The sequence below is a fragment of the Loxodonta africana genome, chromosome 21, assembly GCF_030014295.1.
Source record: "Loxodonta africana isolate mLoxAfr1 chromosome 21, mLoxAfr1.hap2, whole genome shotgun sequence".
Classification (NCBI taxonomy): domain Eukaryota; kingdom Metazoa; phylum Chordata; class Mammalia; order Proboscidea; family Elephantidae; genus Loxodonta; species Loxodonta africana.
This window is the reverse complement of record NC_087362.1, coordinates 72,428,128-72,447,599: the sequence shown is the minus strand read 5'-3', so window position 1 is coordinate 72,447,599 and position 19,472 is coordinate 72,428,128.

The window sequence follows — 19,472 nt, the reverse complement described above, 5'->3', positions numbered from 1 at the left end:
TTGTGTAGTTCAAGGCTGTAACGTAGACAGTCTTTCCCTGACCATTGATGGAATCGCCAAGGGCCCTGCTCTGTGAAGAGGCTGCTGTCTCTGTGAGGCCCAGTGCACCGTGCCGAGATCAGATTGTGTTGGACATCCTCAAGGTGGTGATCTTCTCAAGTCCTTGTGCTTCACTTTCTCAGGACCCATTGGCACATGTGCGGTGCCAGCAAGGAAGGGCAAATGAGCAAATCAGCGCCACATTTCCAACTTGGTATTTCATCTCACAAAAATCTATCTTTAAAAGAAAAACATCCATTTTAGATCTGCACTATATTTACGTGTAGTTGGAGAGAGATCCTAGTTTTTTGACATTGTGGTGTTAACGTTCGGGCAGATTTTCATACATTTTTCCTAATAACTGCGTTATAAATCTACAGGTGACGGTATTCAGTCAAATGATACAACTAGTGAATTATTCATCTCAGGCAGAGATGCTGTCGCCTTCAAAAGCAGTGATTTTTCTTAATGGTGATCGAGTGTAAGTGACTTGGCAAAATCCTAAAGATGATGAATTTACATTTGGTATTTTCTATGCAAAAATATGATACCAAAAGCATTCCTGTTTTCCACGTTTTCCTGTAAGTTTGGGAGCTTAACAAATGTGAGGGAACACCTGCTTGAAAGCCTGTTTGAGGCAAGTACTCACGTAGCCTGGCAAACCATCATATTGCAGAGAATGTTACCGAATATGCCGAAAAAGGTGGCTTACGTTTTTGTTGTTGGGGTGCTGCATTTCTGGACATCCGAATTTTTAAAATGGTCGCATTGCTGCAGGCAGCTGTTAGTCAACTGTGCTAAGAAAGGGCAAGTCCTGGATGGATAAGTGAAATCCATAGCAATCTATTTCCTACAGCTCCATCAAAAATCCTAAAAGCCGCAGATAAGTAAAAATCCTATCTTACCTCTTGGAAGATGTCCCTCTGTTTGCCAGTAATCACCACATGCTAATTTTGGCTTCTGGGTGGTTGGCTCTATATACGCATTTGCCAAGCCATTTTTGCTCTGCATTTCAGCTAAAACCAGCTGAGGCCGAGATACCACAACAGACTTCAGGTGTGAAAATGGCAGCTCGAGGTGAACTCAGGCAAACAGATGCTCTGAGGCTGAGCTGCATCAGTGAGAACCAGAGAAGGGAGGCGACACGGGGTCCCCAGTCTAACTTCCTTGTTTTAGAGATTGAGAAACAGTTCCAGGGAGCAACCTATCCACCATCCATGGGCTGACTGGATTGTCGTAGAACACAGCACTGTCATGCCCCAGCCTGCAGGACTTGCTTGCTTGACCTCGCCAGACCTGCTAGTTCTCTGCCCCCTCCCGCCCCACCACCACCATGCCTAAGAAAATGCCGCTCCTTAGGTGATGGATAGCGAAGGTTGCCCCATGCTGTCTTCCCTGTGAGGAGCTCTGACAGCTTCGTTGGAGGCCACTTCACAGCAAGTGGGTAAATAAACGGTGAGCTTCGCATTCACTCAGTTTCTGAGGTAAGTCAAGGGCCATGGACCCTTGGAGATCTGAAGTGCAATGTGTGATGCACTTCCGTCCTCTGACTCAGAGACAAACGGGACTGGAGTTTCTTCGGGCAAAATCAGGCTCTAGCTTAGAGCAGGAGTGGAAAGAGAAGTCAAATCTGGTAATGTCTAGTCATATTTACCCAACCGTGCATTTTCCTACCACATGTTCGACGGTTTGAAATTCAAATCACATTTATACCTTGGACATTGTTAGAAGACTATTTTTATCCCTGCTGTAATCATCTAATTTGCTGATTACAGGTCTCAAATTGCCACAGAGAACTCAATTTTTGAAAGAATTGTCCTGTTTGATCAAATACGTTATTCAAGCAATGCAGTTATTTGTTCCACAAGGTTACCTGCCAGGCAGAGTTAGCCCAGAGTAATAGCATTAAAAACCCAGCCTTAAAATCAAGCGGTAGCTAACCTGCCGGTGACAATAGAGTCTTAAATATCATTTGCTGCAGATAGTTCAGTTCCTGCACTGGCAGACAATTGCACTCTGTATTCAGTGAGCATAGACTTTTCCTACCTCTCCCCATTTCCAGATTTAACTCCACGGGACTCTAATGTGCTCAGTTCGTCAGGTGCTGTTTCCAGGGACCCTTGGACAGGAAGGCAATGCTGCCCTTTATTGAATAAACACCCTTCTCCTAAATCGTGTTCCCAATATTGCCAGTTCCAGAGATCGTGCTGCCTGCCGCTGACTGCACAGGGGTTCAGGGCTAATGCTAGCTCCCCCTAGAACGATGTGTGAGAATCACACCCTCTGAGTCAGGCACCTCCAAGTGCTGGAGACAGGTTCATAGGGTGTGATGAGGTGCTCAATTCAGCCTGGGAGTCAGGCAAACAACTGGAACACCGTGAGGTCCAAACCAAAAAACCCAACCTGTTGCTGTCGAGTCAATTCTGATACATGGTGGCCCCACATGTTTTCTTGGCTGAAATCTTTATGGGAGCAGATCACCAGACCTTTTTTCTGCGCTGCTGCTGGGGGGGTTTGAACCGCCAACCTTTAGGATAGCAGTAGGGCACAAATCGTTTGTGCCACCCAGGGATGTGAGGTCAGGGGTGTGAAAAGCTGGCCTCTGGGAGCACGGAGACGGAGGAGCGCTGCTTGAGAGGAAAGGCCGTGACTCCTCCCAGCAGTCAGTGCTCACGGTTGGGGTAGAGACAGAAGGGAGAGGAGACAGAAGAGGTAACAGACCACATCACAAAGGCCTTTGCACATCAACCCGAAGATGGGCTTGGTCTCCCCAGTGGCAGGAAGCCGGTGTTTACGAGGACAGTGATGTGTGCAGAGCCGTGGTGGGAGGCAGAGGTGCAGCAAACAAGGCCGGAATTCTGCCTTTTCATGCTGCATGCAGTTATGACTGTGCAGTGCATGGGAGGCAAGAAGGAAGGCCAGAGGACATCGGTAAAGTTAAACTGTGTCAATAATTTCTAAGTGGCCATGGCTGAGTGACTGCCCACATCCCTCCTTAGGCCACGGTGGTGATTTCTCTCCTCACTTCTGTTCTGGCCCTGTCAGCCCATCTATACCTGCTCAGACCACACTCTTGCAGGAAGCTGCCCTGCCATTGGCCACGCTGACGCCACTTCATCCTTGGACTCTGGCATCAAGGTGGACGTCTGGCTTGGCTGCTTTCCAGTGTGGTCTTGGGCACAGTGCTTAGCTTCTCCAAGCCTCATGCTTCTCAGCTGTGAGATGGATATCCTAATAATAGTATTGCCCCACAGAATTGGGGGGAGTGGCATTAAATGAGAAAATACATATCAAATGCTTAGTGCAGTGGCTGGCACATTAGAAAACAATAAATGTGGCATAGTGGTTAAGTGCTATGGCTGCTAACCAAGAGGTCGGCAGTTCAAATCTGCCAGCTGCTCCTTGGAAACTCTATAGGGCAGTTCTACTCTGTCCTATCGGGTCGCTATGAGTCAGAATCGACTTGATGGCAGTAGGTTTGGTTTGGTTTTTTTTACTATTGCTATTTTTTTATGGGAGCCCTGGTGGTGCAGTGGTTAAGAGCTCGGCTGCTAACCAAAGGGTCGGCAGTTCGAATCCATCAGGCGCTCCTTAGAAACTCTATGGGGCAGTTCTACCCTGTTTTATAGGATCACTATGAGTCGGAATCCCCTTGACAGCAGTGGGTTTGGTTATTGCTGTCACCATAATTGCTACTATTTTGACTCTCTCGTGAAGAATTTAGAATTGAGGTCATGCCCTCTCCCCAGCCAGCTGTGCTGAGGGTGAGGCTGCTCCCTAGAGCAGTGGGAACTCCAGGGATTCCTGGCAGCCTGGTCCAACCTGGCCTTACCTTGTAGTCCTCTCCCAGCGTTCAGCTTTGTCTCTCTTCTCTGCTGCCTAGGCAGCCATCTTGAACGTGGTACCTGCATTCACCGTCTCTTCTACACTTCCCACTTTCCATCAGCCCTTTCTATTTGGACTTCTGTCCTCACAAACTCCACACTGTCCTTGCCAGGTCACCTAAACCTACACATGGACAATCTGATGGCCCTCCTTAGCCTTCATTGCATGGGGCATCTCTGCCACACTTGTCACTGCTGACCCTTCTTCCTTCTGGAAACTTCTGCCTTCCCTTTCCTTCGATGTCCCTTCTCTACTCCAGTTCCTCCTCTTGAAGTAAAGGAGTCATAGGTGCACACTGGGCCACCACTGTCCCTCAGCATTCTCTCCCTGGGCAAGCTCACCCCTCTGAAGGCTTCAGTGCCTCCTCTGGGCCTTGCTCCCTCCAAGTCACATCTCCAGCCTAGCCAGGCTCCGCTAGCTTCAGACTGAACACCCATCTGCCTGTAGGGTGCCTCACCTGGGTATCTCTCCATTGCAACACGTGCTTCACCATCTCACCTTCTGTTATTAATAAATACTATTATGAAAAACAGGCAAAGGCAGGAACTAGCAATATGTGATAAATGTGTGAAAACTACTCAATTCACAAGTCATCAGGGAAATGCAAACTAAAACGAGACAGTTACACACCCCAAAAAAAACGAGACAGTTATACACCCATTAAAAAAAAACAATGACTAGCCATGTACCCATCACCCAGATCTGCCAAATTTGTTTCCTTTTTTTTTTTTTTTAAGGAATACTGTATTATTGATACAGTTGAAAGCTCCCTTGTACGGCTCCCTAATCTCATGGTCCCTTCCTCTTCAGAAGAAACTGCCACCTGAGGTTGGCGTGTATGGTTCCCACAGTTGTTTTTAGACTTTTATCACTTATCTTTGGATTCATAAGCAATAGATAATGTGGCTTTGGATGTTTAAAACATTTACATAAATGGAATCAAACCTTACATAACACGACTTGCTATCTTCTTTCAACATTATTTCAAGATTTACCCATGTTGATACATGTAAGATTGAGTTTACTCATTTTTAACTGTGGTAGAGTTTTCCTTTGTAGGAACACACCATAATTTATTTATTCCCTCCCCTCCTGGTATACAAGTCAGTTTCCAATTTTTTCACCGTTGCAAACAATGCAGCAACGGACATCTTGTGCACACGCGTGCCACGTGCATGAACTCCTCTGGGGCGACTCCTACTTGTGGAATTGTCATGTCAAAGGGCATGAGCCATTGTCACTTTACTAGATGTGGTCAGCTACCTGCCAAAATACCCCAATTTATCCTCCCAGCCAAGGCGTGTGAGACTCCTTGCTCCTCACATCTGCTTCTGCACTTGGTGTTGCCAGACTTTCCTTCCCATTAAAATTGCTATTATTTTATATAAGTGGTAACTTTGGTAAAGGGTAAGACAGTACACAATACTGGGGAAGCCAGCACAACCTGTACAAGGCAAGCCTGCAGTAGCCCTGTAGACACACGGACCTGAGGGACTGAATTGCTGGGCTGACGGCTATGGGGCCACGGTTTCCGGGAACCTCTGGCTCTGTTGGTACACAGAGTTTATAAAGAATATATTGCACATTCTACTTTGGTGAGTAGTGTCTGGGGTCTTAAAAGCCTGTGAGCTGCCATCTGAGATACTCCACTGGTCTCACCCCTTCAGGAACAAAGAAGAATAAAGAAAACTAAAGACATAAGGGAAAGATTAGTCCAAAGGACTAATGGACCACATCTACCACGGCCTCCACTGGACTGAGTCCAGAACAACTAGATGGTGCCCGGCTCCCACCACTGACTGCTCCGACAGGGATCACAGTGAAGGGTCCCAGACAGAGCTGGAGAAAAAAGTAGAACAAAATCCCAACTCAGAAAGAAAGACCAGACTTGCTGGCCTAACAGAGACTGCAGAAACCCTGAGAGTGTGGCCCTCGGACACCCTTTCAGCTCAGTAATGAGGTCACTCCTGAGGTTCACCCTACAGTCCCATGTAACAAAACAAGACTAAAGGGGTGCACCAGCCCTGGAGCAGGGACTGGAAGGTAGGAGAGAACAGGACAGCTGGTAATAGGGAGCCCAGGGTTGAAGGAAGAGCGTTGACATGTCGTGGGGTTGTTAACCAATGTCATACAACAATGTGTGTACTCTTTGATGAGAAACTAGTTTGTTCTGTAAACCTTCATCTAAAGTTCAATAAAAAAATAAGAAAAATAAAATAAAATTTGTGACTCCATAGAGAAAAAAAAATTGCTATTATTTAACTTAATTGGATTTTCTCTGTTATGAAAGTAGAGTTTGTTATGATAAATTAGAACATTACAAACACATACAACGCAGAAAGTGAAAATTCTCCAGAATGGCTCCCCTTAACAGTTTGGGTGTTACAATAATGTACCTTGTTCCAGAATTTTTCCTGGCCACACGCTAACGTACAGATAAATGAAAATCTGGCACTCACAAAAAAAATTTATTGTGCTTTAGGTGAAAGTTTATAGAGCAAATTAATTTCTTATTCAAAAATTTGTACACAAATTGTTTTGTGACATTGATTCCTGTCTTAATTATTTAGCTAGTGCTGCTATAACAGAAATACCACAAGTGGATGGCTTTAACATAGAGTTTATTCTCTCACAGTCCACTAGGCTAGAAGTCTGAATTCAGGGTGCTGGCTCCAGGGGAAGGCTTTCTCTCTCTGTCAACTCTGGAGGAAGGTCCTTGTCATCAGTCTTCCCTTGGTCTGGAAGCATCAATGAATAAACGGGTGGGTGGATTGATCCTTACATATATAGCCGCTTTCATTAAATTTCCCACTTTTTCATGCCCAGAGTAATATATGCTCTCTTCTACTTGCAAGAGGCCAAAATTTAAGATTGAAAAGTGGGGCATTACAACAGATGAATCGAGCCCCTGACCCGACACTAATCCTTTAGTGAGCACAGGAACCAATAAGCCACTGAATCCAATTCCTGGAAGGGTTGCAAGGGTGGATGACGTACAAGAGCCCAGGCTCCAATGCCTCATCAGACAGACAGACAGGCAGATCCATTTCCCTTGATTGGAGGCAGGCTGTAATAAAACCATCCCCGGTTCATTACAAAGTTAAGGAAAGTTCAATGCAAAGTGAATATATTCCAGCAGTCACAGCTGACGTCATCCAGAAAGTTCTCTGTGTCCCTCTTGCTAAGCAGCTAACCAAGTAATCTCGTTATGGACAAATCACAAACATTCAAGCTGTGTAAGACCATGGCTGGTCTGCAGTGTTTGACCTCAGCTTCTCTGTCCTTCATCCCTCCAGGGGCTGTGGGGATTCACGGAACAGTCACAGCTGAGGCAGAAGCTACCTCCCTCTGGGCGGGGCAGGCAGTCTGCAAAGTGCCAGAGTCCTCTCCACTCCCCACAGAAACCCAGTGCCTAGATCTCAGGGTCCATTGCCATTTATCTTCAAGTATGCACTGCTGACCTCCTTGGAGAAGGTAAATATTTCTTGTACCTGTAACTCTATCAAAAGTGAGAAAAGAATATAGACCGAGAAGGTAGAGTTTTTAAAGCAAAATGGCAGAGAGCATATTTCTCCCTGCACTTGTGGGATAGTTGGATATGTTTAGTGTCCAAAGACCATGTTCTTCTTCCCGCCTGACTCCCACAGGCATTTGAGTTTGAGGCTGGATTTCTGGGAGAGTCTCGGCTCTAACCCCCAAGGTCTGTGGGACTTAAGTGCATTGCTTACCTACTCTGGCCTATTTCCTCACCTGTCCAGTGGGGCTCCCAGTCCAGCCAGCAGCTGTGGTAGGAGGCGAGGGAGGTGAGGGCTGTTCTCTCTGCATCTGTGAGGGGCTGGGACCAGCCTCTCGGGCAGGTTAAGAGTTGCTTTCTCTTTCTCTTTAAACTCCAGTCTTCCAGGTGGCGATGAAGGGCTGGTGCGAGGGTGTTTTCGGGGTTGCAGTCACACTTCAGGGAACTCCCCTGCTTCCTTTCATGCAAAGGAGGTTTCATTTCTCTAGGTGTCAGGGTGGGTGAGGCAGGGTGCAGGGCAGAAGTCAGACTGGCAGGCAGGTGGGCTGGGCACCTGCCCTGGGCAGAGAGAGACACCACCTCCCCACGGTCCTCTTGGTGACCCAGTGATGCTCAGCTTCCCATCTGCCCAGAGACCTGAAGCTGGGGTGACTTTGGACCCTCAGCCCAGTGAGGGCCCTTCTTGGCCAGAGATGGGGCAGGCGTGATTCCAGAGCTGCTGGGAAGAGCCCTGCCCAGCAAACGATCACCTCGCTCAAAGGCTGGTGCCCCCTGGAGATGGGTCTTACACGGGCTGGACTGGACGCTGGCCTCGCCTGGAAGCCTCTGCCAAGGGACGGGTTTTGTTCTTTCTTCAATGGCACCTGCACTGCTGGGAAAACCTCTCCCATCCTGCCCCTGTGATGCAGGGAGCCGGGGCACCAGAAGACAGATTGCGGATGGAAGAGATGAGTTTAGAGATCCCCAGAGTGATTTTCTGCACTGTTCATTTTTGCGATGTCCAGGGCAGCTGAAAAGGCTGGCTCATCTGCCGGCTGAGATAGACGCAGGCGTCAATAAGGAATTCACGGGAACCACAAAAGGCGGGCTGGGTGGGTTTTATTAATTATATTTCTTTTATCCTCATAACAATGGCATGCCAGTAATCTACGCTGAATGTGCCCAATTGATGCTAATGATTTCATTCTTTTGTTTCTGTTTAAAAGAAAGAAGAAGGTCTGTCTGCCCAAGCTAGTCAGCCCCAGCAGGGGCCTGGAGCCCAGCAGAGCCCTGGAAGCCCTCAGCTGGGCCCTTCTCTCTGTCATTTTTGAACCCGGACTCTCCTTCGTAAAACCAAGAGCAGTCCTGCCTGGCAGTGCCCATTCGCTGGGTCTCCAGCCTCTGTCCCCACCCCGCCTCCATCCTGACATCGGCATTGCATGCTGTCTGAGAGCATTAAGCACTCCACATTACAATGGTGGATGACAGGCCGGGGCTGTGTGTGTGTGTGTCTTTGGGGCAGTGTTTCTGAACTGGGGACCCGTCTGGATGCATCTCAAATCAGACTCTTCATCTAAAGTTTTTTTGCTTTTTTTTTTAAGAGAAAATAATAATAATAAAAGGTTATATAAGCATCCAAGTGAGACTAAAAACTTCAGGTACGCTTCATGAAGCCCTGGTGGCTCAGTGGTTAAGAGCTCGGCAGGCTGCTATCCAAAAGGTCAGCAGTTTGAATCCACCAGCTGCTCCGTGGAAACCGTATGGGGCAGTTCTACTCTGTCCTGTAGGGTCGCAATGAGTTGGAATCGACTCGATGGCAACAGGTTTGGTTTTTTGACTTGATGCATGTAATATGTTCAGGATCACTTAGCTTACACAAAATTTGTCAGAATCGTGTCTCAACAAGTAGTCTCGGCACTTTGGTGTTTTTCTGTTTGTACCCTTTCTATAACAGAGCTGGAAAAATGTAACAAAAATAATCATATTCAAGGAAACAATAGGTTACGGACTGCTTTCTCCCCACAATCCCTATCTATTATTATGTTGTTGTTAGGTGCCGTTGAGTTGGTTCCGACTCATAGTGACCTCATGTACAACAGAACAAAACACTGCCCGGTCCTCGCCATCCTCATGATTGTTGTTATGTTTGAGCCCATTGTTGCAGCCACTGTGTCAATCCATCTCATTGAAGGTCTTTCTCCTTTTTCTTTGACCCTCTGCTTTACCAAGCATGATGTCTTTCTCCAGGGACTGATCCCTGCTGACAACACGTCTAAAGTATGTGAGATGTAGTCTCACCATCCTTGCTTCCAAGGAGCACTCTGGTTGTACCTCTTCCAAGACAGATTTGTTCATTCTTCTGGCAGTCCATGGTATACTCGATATTCTTCGCCAACACCACAATTCAAAGGCGTCAATTCTTCGTCGGTCTTCCTTATTCGTTGTCCAGCTTTTGCATGCATATGAGGTGACTGAAAACACCATGGCTTGGGTCAGGCGCACCTTAGTCCTCAAAGTGACATCTTTGCTTTTCAACACTTTAAAGAGGTCCTTTGCAGCAGATTTGCCCAATGCAATGCATCTTTTGATTTCCCGACTGCTGCTTCCATGGGTGTTGATTGTGGATCCAGGTAAAATGAAATCCTTGACAACTTCAAACTTTTCTCCATTTATCATGATGTTGCTCATTGGTCCAGTTGTGAGGATTTTTATTTTCTTTACGTTGAGCTGTAATCCATACTGAAGGCTGTGGTCTTTGATCTTCATCAGTAAGTGCTTCAAGTCCCCTTCCCTTTCAGCAAGCAAGGTGGTGTCATCTGCATAACGCAGGTTGTTACTGAGTCTTCCTCCAATCCTGATGCCTGTTCTTCTTCATAAAGTCCAGCTTCTCAGATTATTTGTTCAGCATACAGATTGAATAAGTATGGTGAAAGGATACAACCCTGATTTTAAACCATGAAGTATCCCCTTGTTCTGTTTGAATGATTGCCTCTTGATCTATGTACAGGTTCCTCATGAGCACAATTACGTGTTCCGGAATTCCCATTCTTCTCAAAGTTATCCATAATTTGTTATGATCCACACAATCGAATGCCTTTGCATAGTCAGTAAAACACAGGTAAACATCCTTCTGATAGTCTCTGCTTTCAGCCAGGATCCATCTGACATCAGTGACGATATCCCTGGTTCCACGTCCTCTTCTGAATCTGGCTTGAATTTCTGGCAGTTTCCTGTTGATGTACTGCCGCAGCCACTTTTGAATAATCTTCAGCAAAATTCTACTTGCATAAAACTGTGTAAATCTATTATTATAACCCATTTCCCCGGCTCAGGCTCGGCCCAACGCAGTTGTGGTGACGCTCCGAGTCGTAATGGCGGAGAGAGAGGGAGGTGCTGAGTGTAGTGGTGCTAGTGGTTGACAGACGTCTCCTTGGGAGGAGGTGTGGTTGGGCAGACAGACGGCACCTGTGGTGCTTCGGAAGTCCTTCGTTCGTAATAGAGGGCTCTGAGGTGAGGCAAACAGGAGAGCAGGGTGAGGGCAGAGGGTCCTGTGGAGGTGGGGGGGGGGGTCGCCTAAGCGCTGAGCTTTCTTAAGTGACTCTTCAGGTGAGTTAGGAGTAAGAGTGCAGCCATATCAGTAAAATGACCAAAAAAAAAAAAAAATTATTATAGATTTCATTATTTGGCATAAGTTAGACAAGGGTGTCATACTGGGGGGCAGGGCGAGGACTGAACGAGTCCCGGGTGACTTGCCTCCTACTGTCTTCACCTTTCCACCCCAGAGCCCAGGAGGGGTGGTCAGGGTAGGCATCAAAGAATTTCCACTTAGCTATCTCACTTTCGGAAACCCCGGTTGCACAGTGGTTAAGAACTATGGCTGCTAACTAAAAGGTCTGCACTTCAAATCCACCAGGAGCTCCTTGGAAACCATATGGAGCAGTTCTACTCTGTCCTATAGGGTTGCTATGAGTCGGAAACGAGTTTAGTTTTTTTTTCGGTTTACCTCATTTTCATAAACTCATGCGTGCCAGCCCTCAACGCCCTTCTCTCCTTCTCTTCCCTGGTGCCACCCCGTAAGGGGCTGGTGCACATCTGGACCAGGAGAGAGGCCCTAAAGAGGGCATGCAACCATGTACAGTGTCTTTTGCTGGACAATGAGACAGAAAAACGTGCATACCGACACCTTCATCGGCACGTGGTTTGCGCGGTGGTGCACAAGCTGCTGACAGCTGTTAAAAGGAGGACCTGTCCAGGATTCTCACCTGGAATGCTGGAGAAAGAGCTTTCAGAATGGGGTCTGGGTGGCTCTTCCTGCCCCTCATCTCAGTTACGGCACCACCTCCCCCAGGTGCCCCTGGTTCAAGGGAAGATTCTAGAGAGTTCACCTGCCACTCACACAAGACAGTTTCAGAATTTCTGTGCAGGGGGACTCAAGGATGACCTGCAGTTGAAAGCAGGGGCTTATCCTGAGGCTGGGCCTGTGGCTGCATCTGGAGTTTTTACTTCAACAATGTTTATTGTGGAGCAGCAAGGTGCTTGGCTACTATCTGAGAGGTTGCAGGTTTGAACCCACCTTTTGGTCTGCTGAAAGGTCACAGCCTTGAAAACTCTGGGAGAGTTCTACTCTGCACATTTGGGGTCACCATGAGTTGGAATGGACTCAACAGCAACTGGTTTGGAGGGGACCGATCGCGACAATGCAGGGGTCAGAGCCTGCCCCACCCCCATGCTCTGGCACTGCCGCCCTGCTCCCCTGTCCTGACTTTTTGCCCTCCAGACCTCCTTCTCCCAGGAAGTAGGGCCAATGTGCATAGCTGAGGCCTAGGCCCCACCTGGAGTCCTTGGTGGATTCAATTCCAAGGAGAACCTGGCTGACGGCACTGACAATGTTCTGGTGGAAGGCCCACTGTGCACCCCCACCCTAGACAGCTGCCGGAGGCTGGCACACGCCGCTGCTATAAAAAAAATCAGCACTACCGCCCCAGCTCCTGGAGCAACGCTCAGCGCTCAGCGTGACAGCCTGTAAAGTAAGCCTACATTTGAATTTCATCTATAAATTCCAGTTTTCTCCAGACAATCTCAAACTTGCACAGATGGCCCCTCACACCAAAAAGTAAAAATAACAAAGCTTGCCACTCCAGGCCTCCTTTTTTCTCTGGGCAGATGTGCCGACTGCACGTCTGGAGAGGCCTATAGTCTGTGCCCGACAGCAATGTCTCTCCTCCTGTGTGTTCCCATGCACCTCTTCTGGCACGCTGACGGGCAGAGCCGCAGCAGCTCAGTGCCTGCTCCCATAAGCATCCACATTGCCTGGGCCTCTGGACGGACAGGGGGTCCAGAGGGTGGGCCAGAGTGAGAACCCACCCTCATCTGCCACCCAGGACTGGCCACATTGTCATCATGAAATGGCCCAAGGTAGGGGTCTCAAGGGGTCGGAGCAAGGCGTCAGGTAAGGTGGTCAGCACGAAGTGGGGGCGAGGAGCTGCCATGCCAAAGGCCAGTGCACACCAAGAGCAGGTAGCAAGGTGGGAGAAAGCAAGCCTTAGGGATTCACGATTTTTTGAATCCCTCAAACCCGAACCAGCCACAGGGCCCTCAATGACCCATGAATTCTTTCCACCATGTTTGCTGAGCACGTCCATGCCAGATCCATGCTGGTGGGGATACAGCTACGGGTAAGACAGACCCATCTCTTTCCTCCCAGAGAACATAGCCTGAGAACATGCAGCCTGCAAGGTCGCCTGTAAGGCTGAGTGACCACAGACTAGCTGGCCAAGAAGGCCAGAGCAGGAGGCCAGGAGTGAGGCCTGTGGAGGCAGTAGCCCTGAAGCCTCAGCTGGAGACACTATGGGAGACACCACAGGCCAAGTCCCCCACTGCTGAGGATGTAAGCTTGAGCCCTCAAGCTTCACCTTCCTCATCTGGAAATGATGACCACAGTCCTTGCCCCACCAGAGGGTCAGGTGAGATAAAGATGTTCAGTTGCAAGTGAAACACGACTCAAACTGCTACAAGAAAATAGGAAATTTACAGATTCCTATGTCCGAATAGTCCAGCAGCATGTCGGGCCTCGGGCACAGCTGGATTGGGGTGCCTTCATGCTGTCTGCAGGATTCTCTCTGCCTTGCCGAGCTCTGCTTTCTCTGTGCTGACCTCACTCTCCACATGGCATTTGCCAGGTCTCCAGGCTAACAATCCTACCAGCTAATGGCTCCTTCCCAGAATCTCTAGCAAAAGTCCCGGAGCTGATTCTCATTGGCCCAGCTCGGGTCACACGGCCTTCTCTTCTCTAGTTACTGTGCCCAGAGGGATGCAGTGCTGTGACTGGGCAGGGATGGGTCAAGTGCCAACATTTGGGGCAGGGTTGGAGTCAGCTCCATATGCTCCAAAACAGCTGCAGAAGTCCTGCTTCCAACAGGAAGCCTCTTCTTGCTGTGGCTATGTGGCCACTGTTGTTTGCCCCTTCGCTGCCCGCGACTACTCACTGCTGGCTGCTGTGCCTGGCTGGGAACAACAGGGAAGCTTCTGGACACCCTGCGGGGAAGCCTGTCCTACCTCCAGGCCCCAGGGCTGGGAGCACCCCAGCAGGACTGCTTGCCCTTCAGATCTGCCTCGCCCCCAAACCTCCCTTCCCCAATTTTCTTTCTGGTGTCTCCTAGGTCTCCCCGTGTTGAGGTTTCCATTTTCCTCTTCCTCAGACCCATGATTCTCAGCTAAGCCTGGAGGAAAAATCAGAGACTGGGGGTCCTCACTTGCTGAAGTCCCAGGCCTGGGCTTCTCACGCCACCCAGAAGGCCACTTAGGTAGTATTGTAGAATGAGGGTGTGAGTCCAGTGTCACATTGCAGTTCAGGGAGGCCCGAAGCAGCGTGGCTGCAGGTCCTGGGGTTGGGGAGCAGGACAAAGGAAAGGGTTTTATCAGAGACAGGCATGCTGAGGCTGGGGGCTGCAGACTGGTGAGTTGGGAGGAGGCAAACAGCCTGAGGGGTCAGCTTTGGGGCCACCACACAGGCCCGTGTGGCCGTCCTGATGCATCCCTTCCAAAAACAGTAAGAATAAATCACATTCTAGTCTGAAGGGTTCTGCATAAAACTTCCATAAAGCAAATCCTGAGGGAAGAACTTGGGTCAGAGGTGGGGACTGATTCAGACAGTGGGAAAGTGCAGAGTTCCCAGGCATGCTGAACTACTCCACCGAAGTGAGCCCTTCTCAGCAGGGCACTGTTTGTTGTTGTTGTTTTCATTACTGAACTTTAGATGAAGGTTTACAGAACAAACTAGTCACTCATCAAACAGTTAGTATGCACATTGTTGTATGGCATTGGTTAAAAACCTCACAACATGTCAACACTCTCCCTTTTCAACCCTGGGTTCCCTATTACCAGCCTTCCTGTTCCCTCCTGCCTTCCAGTCCCTGCCCCAGGGCTGGTGCACCCCTTTAGTCTCGTTTTGTTCCATGGGTCTGTTCAGTCTTTGGCTGAAGGGTGAACCTCAGGAGTGACCTCATTACTGAGCTGAAAGGGTGTCCGTGGGCCATACCCTCAGGGTTTCTCCAGTCTCTTTCAGGCCAGCAAGTCTGGTCTTTCTTTTTGAGTTAGAATTTTGTTCTACATTTTTCTCCAGCTCTGTTCGGGACCCTCTATTGTTATTCTCGTCAGAGCGGTCGGTGGTGGTACCTGGGCACCATGTAGTACTGGACTCAGTCTGGTGGAGACGGCGGTAAAAAAAGAAACGGTGGTAGATGTGGTCTATTAGTCCTTTGGACTAATCTTTCTCTTGTATCTTTAGTTTTCTTCATTCTTCCTTACTCCTGAAGGGGTGAGACCAGTGGAGTATCCTAGATGGCTGCTCACAGGCTTTTAAGACCCCAGATGCTACTCACCAAAGTAGAATGTAGAACATTTTCTTTATAAACTCTGTTATGCCAATTGAGCTAGATGTTCCCTGAGACCATGGTTGCTGTTTTTAAGGCTCCACTCTCGCTAAACCATTCAACTCTCCTGCAACCCTATGGGGTGGGTATATCACCGACCCCATTTTACAGACAGGGAAACAGACACAGGGAGGTTTAGCAACTTGGCCAAGAGGAACTGGCTTCAGGGCCCTGACTACACTAGGCACTCCATCAACTGTCCAGTCAATTCCAACTCATAGCGATCCCATGTGTCAGAGCAAAACCGCCCCATTGTGTTTCCTAGGCTGTAATCTTAAGGGACCTTAAGCAAGGATGGTGAGACTGCATCTTACATCATACTTGGTAAAGTACTGGGTCAGCGCAATAGGGGAAGACCCTCAATGAGGTGGACTGACACTGCGGCTGCAACCATTGGATTGTAAGGATGGTGTTCTGTTGTGCTTAGGGTCGCTATGAATCAGAGCCGACTCCACAGCACCTAATAACAACAATCTTAATGGAGCAGATTGCCAGGTCTTTTCTTCCGCGGAGCATTTTTGGGTTAGCAGCCTAGCTTACCAACTGCACCACCAGACTCCAGGGCTCCTTAACCGACTCATACGAACCCCCAAATCCAACCGAACGCCATGACCAGGGGATCGACTTTTGGGGACTGCGGCCTGAAAACGCCCGCCACACTGGCCTGGAAAGGGCACTCTTTACTCCCCTGGAGTTGGCAGCTCAGCTCCTCTGCTTAGGACAGCAACTCCTAGGAACCCTCGGCACCCCGATTCCACCCTCTCTCCCCCAAGCCCTCCCAGGCCTCGCCAGGCCCGGCTGAGAGCTCAGCTCTGCTGCCTCTGCTGGGCTGCAGGCCACCACCAACTCCCTCGTGCGCCTCCGGGTCACGCGGCACGGGCAGAGGAGGAGGAGGAGGAGGAAGAAGAAGAGGGGAGGAGCAGGAAGAGAAAGCAGGAGGAAGTAGGAGGGGGCGACCCGGGTAGAAGTCGGTTCAGGGAACCGGGCTGCCAGTGCCCTTGGGGCCACCTGCTGCAGGGGGCGCTGACAGCCCCCAAGTCCGGGAGGAGACGGCGGGGGCCCTAGAGGAGGGTGGTCCCGTGAGTGGCGGCGCGGGTCGGCGGTTCCCCTACGTCCATCCCGGCCACACCTAGGCGAAAGCAATTTGATGAGTGCTGCCTGTGAGCCCCCCTCAGGAATCGGCCGCTGCTGCTATCCCCTGGTACAAACGAGGAAACTGAGGCCTCACCGACTGTCCACGGCTAGGCCCAGCGCCAAGGGCCAGCGGCAGCCCGCCAGCACGGGGACCCTGACCCCAGCGCGCCATCTCCGCTGTAGTGTAGGCCGCAGCCCAGGCACGCAGGCGCCAGGCTGCACGGGCCCGGATCCTGGTTTCACCGGTTTTTAGCCACGAAGCTTTGGCAAGTTCCTTAACCGTTCCAGGCTCCACTTTCCCCATCTGTGAAATGGGACAGTGCCCATCTCACCAAAACCACCGAGCCCTTCCGACTCATAGCGACACTATTGGACAAACCACCGAGCCCTTCCGACTCATAGCGACACTATTGGACAGAGGAGAACTGCCCCATGGGGCTTCCAAAGCTGTCATCTTTACGGAAACAGACTGCCATGTCTTTCTCCCGCAGAGCGGCTGGTGGGATCGAACTGCTGACCTTTGGTTGTCAGCCGAGCGCTGTAACCACTGCACCACCGGGGTCCTTCATCACAAGGCGACCAGCAGTTATGACGTTCCCTAAGGCAGGGCCTGGCACGGGTTAGCCGACGTCAGTGATGGCCACTGCTGCCATTATTCCAGCAGGAGAGACCCCAGGCTCAGCGGGACGAACGCGGCCCCAAGCTGGCCGCCTACTCCCGGGCCTGCTCTCTGCGGCCTCCGAAGCTGCGCAGTCGCCGCGCGCAGCAGCTGGCGGGCCCCGAGCTCCGACCGCCCCGCCCTCTGCGCTCAGGCTGCGCTCCACGTGCGGAGTGTTTACCCACGTGACGTGGCCCCGCCCCCGGGGTCTCCCGGGCCCCGCCCCCAGCGCGCGCCCGCGCAGCCCCGCCCCGCCCCGCTCCACAGAGCGCGCTGCTGAAGGCTGGCGGCTGGGGCTGCAGAGCGCCGGCGGCCGGGAGCGCGGGCTTGCGTCGCCCCGAACCCCGTCCCAGAGCCTGAGGGGCCGGCCCCATGTCCCCCGGCTGCCCGGGCCAGGCGCTCCCCAATGTCCGCGCCGCCAGATGGCCCGCACCGGTGGAAGCGCTCAGCGGAGCCCGCACCGTGGGGGCGGGGCCGGGCCGGGGGCGGGGAGAGGGGCGGGGCCGGGCCGGGGCTGCCTGGGGGCGAGGCTGGGGCGGGCCGTACGCAGGCGCTCGGTAGGGCCCGCACCGTAGGGGGCGGGGCGAGGGGCGGGGCGGGGGCGGGCCGTGCGCAGGCGCTCTCGTGGGCGGGGCGGGCCAGGGGCACGCCGGAATCTCCTGGTCACACGGGCATGTCCCCGAGCCTCTGAAGGCAGGTGCGCGGGTCGTCACGCTCAAGCGACGCCGAGCCCTTGCTCCCGGGGGTCAGAACCGAGCAAAGCCCGGGCGTTGGCCGGAGGGCATCTTCACTGCCGCATTGCTCTGCACCCTCGGCAGAACCGCTCCTGCGCAGTGGTACTCGACCCCCTGACGTCCTGGCGCCACCCTCCTGCTGGCCTCTGCCTTCCTTTGCTGGTGTCACTCAGGGCTCCGGCCTCAACACCTTATGCTTCGCTTGTTGCTTTCAACTGGGCCCTAGTGGCGCAGTGGTTAAGAGCTACGGCCGCTAACGAAAAGGTTGGCCGTTCGAGTCCACCAGCCGCTCCTTGGAAACCCTAGGGGGCAGTTCTACTCTGTCTTATAGGGTCACTGCAAGTCAGAATCGGCTCCACGGCAGTGGGTTTTGGTTTTCTATGCAGATAATCCTGATCGTAATAACAGTGGCTAACACGTATGTCCTTACCGTGTACCGCACTTTTCTGAGGGCTGTGTGAACATTAACAAATACTATTTTTACTGACCACGACCAAATCTCTATCCTCCAGTCAGACCGCTACCTTGACCTCATCCTTCCATCCAGACACCCACTGCACCCCTCGCTGGATGCTCACAGGCCCCTCTGAGAAAATATGTGTGAAGTGGAACCCAGCTTCTTTCCCCCAAATATGTTCCTCCCTGACCATCCAGTCAAGCAGTCAAACCCCAAACAAGGCTCCAACGTGACTCCTCCCTCGCCTAACTCGCTGAATCTTATCTGTCACAGAATCCCATCAGTTCTTTTCCCAAATTTCTCTGCGCATCACCTCCACAGCCCCCGTCTGGATCACATCATCTCTCACCTGGACTCCTGCAGCTTCCTAGATCGTCTTTGTTTCCTGTTTCCCACTCGAGTCCAGCCTTCATCGCACAATTGCAGGGATCTTTCTCAAGAGCAAATTTCTAATGATTGTGTTCACCTGCTTTAAGCACGAGACTAAAACCCAAACCTTTTCATCCTTTTAAAAGTCAGAAAGAAGGCAAGGATGCCCTAGGGGGTCCTGCCACTTATTCAGCATGGCATTTGAAAGTCCTGGCCAATGCAATGGGACAAGAGAAATGAGTAATGTGTAAGGATTGGAAGCAAAAAGGCAAAGTTTTTATTCTTGTCAGATGATCATCAACATAGAAAATAAAAGAATCAACAGACTAATTAACCTAATCGGAAGGTTGAAAAAGGATAGTTTACATCAGATCAGAACATAAAGTTCTGATGGGCTTTTCTGCACAAATAATAAACCTGAAAATAAAATAAAATAAAAATAAGATATCCTGTACAATACTATTTAGGAACTAATTCAACAAAGAATGCTCAACAGCTTTAAGGAGAAAAATCTAAGACTTTAATATATAGGGTTTTGTTGTTGTTGTTATTGTTGTTTGTTTTTTTAAGACCTGAGTACATGGATAACATCTTAACTTTGCAAGAATGTCAGTTTTCCACCAAATGATCATACATTCAATGCAATTCCAGTAGAAATTCCATCCCAATACATCAGAACTTGACAAACTGATTCCAAAATGTACATGAAAGAACAAACGTCAATGATCAGCTAAGAACAAAGGGAGGGTCTTTCTCTACAGGCATCAAAACA